The sequence below is a fragment of the Mus caroli genome, unplaced genomic scaffold (assembly GCF_978045245.1).
Source record: "Mus caroli unplaced genomic scaffold, Mus_caroli_1 scaffold_1, whole genome shotgun sequence".
Classification (NCBI taxonomy): Eukaryota; Metazoa; Chordata; class Mammalia; order Rodentia; family Muridae; genus Mus; species Mus caroli.
The window spans coordinates 109,895,368-109,902,183 of NW_028227256.1; positions in this window are offsets into that span (position 1 = coordinate 109,895,368).

Genomic DNA, 6,816 nt, shown 5'->3' on the forward strand with positions numbered 1-6,816 from the left:
ATTCCTAAAGTCTCCATATGTTGGTTGAAATGAACTGTTACCTGCACTTTCTTTCCAATTGTAAATATTTTTTACAATTGGATCTTAGTTTCTACTCAAAGTTCTGAATATATTCAGCTGTCCAAGAACTCTGTGTGTCCTAGACCAGCAGCTATCTTAACCTTGAATGCCCTCACAAGCTGTTAGCAGGACTTCCAAGACAGAAACTGCATGGGGTTGAACATTGCATAAGGGTTATTGGCTATTAAAATTTTAATTACTATGGAGAAATCCAAATAAGTTCAGTCTCGAGCCAAACTATCTTGTGTTATCTTTGATTTTTGGACTCCTAAATAGTCATTTATTGCTGACTTCTGTGTCTGGTTATTATCTTTGTGAATGTTGAGCAAATCCTTTTGAAATATAGTAACAATACCTTCAACTTCCATCAACCCAAAGGTTAAGGATGATATAGTATAGCATCTGAGATCTGTGCTAGAGTTTCTTCACTTAACTCTAACCTGCCTGCTTGATATACCAACCAAGGTATTTGAAAAATAATCTTATGTTATAAATTTGCTATGTTACCAGAAAACCTTCACCAAACTGGTACTATGTTGTTAGTTGGGTTAAGTTGAATCTGTGTTTGATGGTCATGGTCACTCATAATTGGCTCTAAGATAAAGTATCTCCTTTTCCTTTTGAGGCAAAAGTGGCATATTTTATGTTGAGTTAAGCCACCCTACTTTCCTTTCAAGTAAAAAATTCCTTATACAGTTTTCTCTTCCTGTATGTCTCTGAGACAGTACCCTGAGCACTTAATTGTATTGATTCTTTACACACATATATCATAACCCAGTCATCATTAAGTTGATCATAAAAAGGACCATGTCTTACCTTCATGTACTAAAAGTATCAAATAATGCTTTAAAAGTTGCAAAGCATATACTTTCTTATATAGGATTAAGTTACTCAAAATCCAAAAATTAATTTCTTCCTTGATCTATTGGCTCCGTTGTCCAATGACAGTGAAGACCAAGAGACAGCTCCAAGCTTCCATCTATAAGAGCTTAGGGACCTCCACTCAAATTAAGCCAGGATTCTTCCTTATTTTACTTATGTGTATGTATGTGTATATGTGTGGTTATATGTCCTCACATATGAGAAGGTGCACAGAGCCAGAAGAATGTTTCAGATCTTTTGGAGTTGAAGTAACAAGTCATTGTAAGGTGAGCAACATGGATATTGGGAACAAGATTCAGGTCTTCAGGAAGCAAAGTGTTTTTTTCTTACTGAGCCATCTATCCAACCCTTAACACAGGATTCTTCATTTTGATTCAAGTATCTTAACAATTGCAATGTGTTTGATCTGATTGGCTTCAGGAGGATTTTAAGGTATTTGTGTTGACTTTTTTTTTTTTTTTTTTTTTTGAAAATGAGATCACTGGACTGAACAGACTGACAAGATAAAATCATAGGTTGTGAAGGTGGAAGGAACACTTACAATACTAGGTTACAAAGGACTTTGACAAGTGTATTGACTGTAACCTATGATCATAATTGTCAGGAACCTGCAGAGCACCATTTCTCTTTATCTTTCCTTTGAAGGCATCGGTTGGGAAGAAGCATTGGCGATTGTGGCCAAGTTAATAGCAAACAAGCCTGGTGACATGTATCAGTTATTTACATGCTCAAAACAATTGACAAAACAAAATTTAATTATCATTAATGGAAAATATCTCCAGCATGAATCTTTGAACACTTCTAACTTATTTGTACATACATATAGAAAAACAGATATACATTTGGTATTAATTACTGATAGCAACAGCAGGGATTAAGTAAGGACGAATTGTTAGAATTCCTTTCTTTTTTGACCAGGAACATTGCATCTGGCTGGGCAGGAGAGTGGGAGATTTGGCACTTGCTATCTCTTTGTGAATGAAGAAAACAAAGTCATGTTTGCAGAAAAACAAACAACAAACAAACAAACAAAAAACACAAACACTTTTCCACAGGCAAGATGGACAGAAAAACCCACACTCATACGCACACACACACACACATTTTCTGGGGGGCCCACCCATTTAATCAACTTGCATAATTACACACATACACACACATCTATACTTACTGTGTGTGTGTGTGTGTGTGTGTGTGTGTGTGTGTGTGTGTGTGATGGGGCATTAGTTCCCACTAGAGCTGTGCTCTTCTCACCTACTTTGTAAGTGCAAATTCCAGGACAATGGGAATCTTTATGCCTTAAAAATATTTTTTAAGTGAACAATACCTAAGTAGTGACAACCCAAATTATCCCTTGGTCTTCACACATATTCAAACATATGTACAAGATCACTCTCCTACTCTTATTAACCTACACACATAGGAAGATGCACATATACACACACAGGCATGTACTCACACAGATGCACATGTACACACTCATACACACTTATATATGCAAAAACAAACACTCACACATAGACACACATTGATACATACACTCACACAAAAATATACATACCAACACACAAATACACACACAACACACACACATTCACACACTGAGTCATAGTGACACAGACATACACAGACATACAAACACACATACACATACATTCACAGTCACAGGCATGCACACACTCACAAACTCACCCACACACATACATAAACACATATACCCATATTGACTCACACACAGCCACTCACACTCTCATACACTCATATACACACATACACTAAATGTTTTTTAAAGATGTTACTGCCACCTGAAGTCGTTTTGTAGAATCTTGTCCACAATTTCACAAGAGCTACTTCTCCAGTCCCTCAGTACTTTGTCTCATCCAATCTGCACTCAAAATAAAAAGTGGGTTCTATAGTCCCGCAAAGCACTTTTTGGCACTAATAGGATGCACTATGAAAGGTGATCATTGTAGTCATCCTGGATACTGGCCTTCCTCTCCTTACCAATTACCTTTTCCTTGCTCATCTGTGGGTGTTGCCTACTTTACAAAATGTTTCACCAGCTGGCTGAGATTCCTCCTGCTTGAAGCAGCAGTCAAATTCTGTGTCTTCAGGATATCTTAATTTAACCCCAACAATTATGCATTAGCAAAGACAGACCTCATTTTAGCAGAATAATATCTCAAACACTGAAATAATGGGAAGAAAAAGAACATCAACAGGGGACAGAGAATATCCTCAAGGCAAAGAACAATAATCACTTTGACCTTAATCTGAACCTAACTAGACCTCCATGAAGGTAATAGGCATCACCATAAAAAAGCTATGACTTTCAGAATAGAGCCTAGGGCAGGGGATTATTAGAGAGGGACATAACTCTTTCTATCTCACTCCAGTAGGAGAATCAATGACTCACCCATACCTAAGTATCTTCTGACATTAGAATTTATGTAAAAGGAAAGCCAGGTAAGATAACCTGAGGAAGCTGGTATTCTAGAACACAAAGCAGTGAGAAAGAGGGCACCTCCCCCTCCCTCCGTCATGCTCTGCTTCCTTTTCTAGATCTGGACACTTGCAGCCCAGATCTGTCCCCTTGAGAAGTGTCTTCCAAAACTCTTAAGAGTTTGATTGATAGAGCTCATCATAGACATTAAATATTTGCTGGCTCTTTGTGTACTTTTTGTTTTGATATCAATATTCTAAAACCTATTTTGAGAGATATTATATCAAAATATATATTCCAAAACATGAGCAACTAGTTTATGTTGCCCCAGAAGCAAATGTTAACTCCACTTTTAGTCAAGAAAAATCACATATGCCCAAAATAAAGTATTTTCCTGGACCCAAATACATGATGATAAAATAGAGCTGTCATAAAAAATAAGGTAAACTACTGTTGCTTGGCTAAAATATCTTAATATGTCTAGTATTCTCATCCCTGTGTGTTACAGAATGTTTTGCACCAACTTGCATGTGAGAGTTCTGAATATGTTCTTTATATCATAACATCTTGATGTGTTAACACCCAGCCCTCAGCAGAAGGATGAAAGAAGATGTCAGAGGACAAACATCTAATTAATGGTGTCTGCATCCAAATTGTGAGCTATCAGCATGGAAACATTCTACTACACCTCAGCCCATTTAGCTGTGTGATGCTATTAATCATAGGAAGGGAAGGGAAGACTATAAGGTCTCAGATTTTGGTGTTTAAGAGAGACAGTGGTAATCTCTTTTTTGGTAAGAGATTTATTTTTTAAAACTGTACAGATTTTTGTGTAGCTGATGAGATTCTTTGTAGAGAAAATAGTTTTTAAAAACTTTGTAGCTTTTTCAGGGGCTACAACATACAGTTAGATTTAAAGCTTTTGATGTTGAATGTTTCTATTTCTTTAATTCCTTTTGTTAGGAAAAGAAAAAACTTCATAGGAATTTGTATTACCAGTAAAAAGAATTTTTTAGGATGTTGCATTTTTGGTTTTTGTTTTTTTTTAATTTGAAATAAAATAATTTATATTAAAAAAGAATAACTAATGGCAGAGAATAAAGCTTCTTGGGTGATCTGAATGGAGTTCAGGGCACTAAGGTTAAACAAACATCTCCTCTTACAAATTTTTAAGCCAGAGAGAAAGTTCTGTATGACATAGCTGATGTGCAGCTCATTGCATGTGTTTATCGTGAATCTGGCACTATTTCACAGACTGTGAAAGGGTTTGTGAAAGTTTATCCCTTTAGTTAACATGTGTCCATTGACTGGAAAGACATCTTCATAGCATAGGAAAATTACCAAGTGCCATAAAAGTGATACATTTCCATTATTTTTGGAGCACCTAGCAGAATGTGGGGTGCTGAAAGGTATCCTCAGTAGCACCTAGCCCCAATCTACCAGAAAGACTGATAAGGGCAAAATGACTTAGGAAATGAGTTTCATGGTTTTATATGGGTTTTGAAATTATTAAAACCCATGTATCATGATACAAAATAAAAAGGTACACGTTTTGTCATTTAGAATCTAAAAAGCTGCTGAAGCTATTGTATAAAACTAAGAAATAACAATAAATCTGCTTAATGATGATAGATAGGATATTATCATATGTTTGTTTATGTGTATCCACATGTGTTTGCAAGCATATGGAGGCCAGAGGATACCTTCCCCAGTTGCTATCCACTCCATTGTTTGAGACAGGGCATCTCTCTGTCCTGGAGTTCACTGAAATATTTACTTTGGCTAGCTACCCCATTCTCTTTGGGATCTTCTTGTGTCCACCTCTCAGTAACTCACTGTATATTAATATCTTAGATGAATCCTAAGGGATAAAAGTCATACTCTCATGCTTGTATAGTAAGTATTTTACTATCACTCTTACCCTATTACACTCTTCCCTTTCTCTTGTCTCTTGCCCCCTTACTCCCAATTCCCTTGCCTCCACATGGCCATGGCCGGCCCCCATTTCTCTACTCTCTCCTTCTCTCTGACTTTCTCTGCCTCTGCTACCCTCTTAACTCCCCTCCCCATGCCCTGAATAAACCCTATCTATACTAAAAAAAAAAAAAAGTATTTTACCATCAGAATGATCTCTTCAATCATGAGACATGTCCTAATAAAAGAATGAGTCACCATGCCCAAGGCCCCTGTACTATTCTTAGCACATCTGAATCCAAGCAATCCACACATCATCCAGATACTTCACTTTGCTCTTCAAAGCATTTTATGTTTACAATGCCACTTCCCTGTATTGTTCCTGCCCTGATCATTAAGCCACAAAGTTCCTGTAGAAACTTCTATAAACTCGTCTGCACTCTCCATTTAGAGTTTGGAAGACGGAGGATAAAAAGAAAAGATATTAGTGTATTGCCATGTGAGAGGAGACAACAGCACAGAGCTGAGATGTGCTGTGCCAGTTTGAATGGGCCCTGATTGCCAGGGAAGCTTCCACTTGGGAATTCTCTGTTTCCTTATCTTATTGCATTCAATGCTTCAGTAGCTTTCATCCTCAAAACTAGAAAAGTATTTGTTGTTTACTTTTAGAAATCAGAACTTGTTTTTTTTTTTTTTTTTTTTTTTATCTTCATCCACACTCAAATGAGACTATCCAGCAAGAAGAAGGTAAATACATGTATATGGTCATTTTGTTCAGTACCAAATCTACAGGGACATAAAGTATTTGAGGCTTAGCCGAGCTAGCAATGTTAGCAAAAGAAATGACTTTGAATTAAGTCATCTGCTTCAGAAGACAACAGCAAAATCAAATCTTATTACTACCCCATATGGACAAATGTCTCCAAAATGTGTGTATTCTGGTCTTTTAAAACATGATGTTCAAGCCGGGTGTGGAGGAACACACCTTTAATCCCAGCACTCGGAAGGCAGAGGCAGGCAGATTTCTGAGTTCGAGGCCAGCCTGGTCTACAAAGTGAGTTCAGGACAGCCAGGGTTATACAGAGAAACCCTGTCTCAAACAAAACAAAACAAAACAAAACAAAACAAAACAAAACAAAACAAAACAAAACAAAACAAAACAAAACAAAACAAAACAAAACAAAACAAAACAAAATAAACAACAAAAAAACCAACCAAACAAAGAAACAAAAAAACCCATGACTTTTGAGGCTCTAAAACATTTCACCTAGATCACAGGGTAAGATCACAGGGTAAAGGCACTTGCTTCCAAACTTGTCATCTTGAGTTTAATATTCAGTACTTTCATAGTGGAAATAGAGTACTGATTTCTACAAGTTGTTCTCTGACCTATAGATATGCAGCACCCACCTGCATGCACACACACACACACACACACACAGTCATCCATATACACGCACAGGCACACACACCCAAGCACATACACACACATATACATGAACATCTGCACCATACAT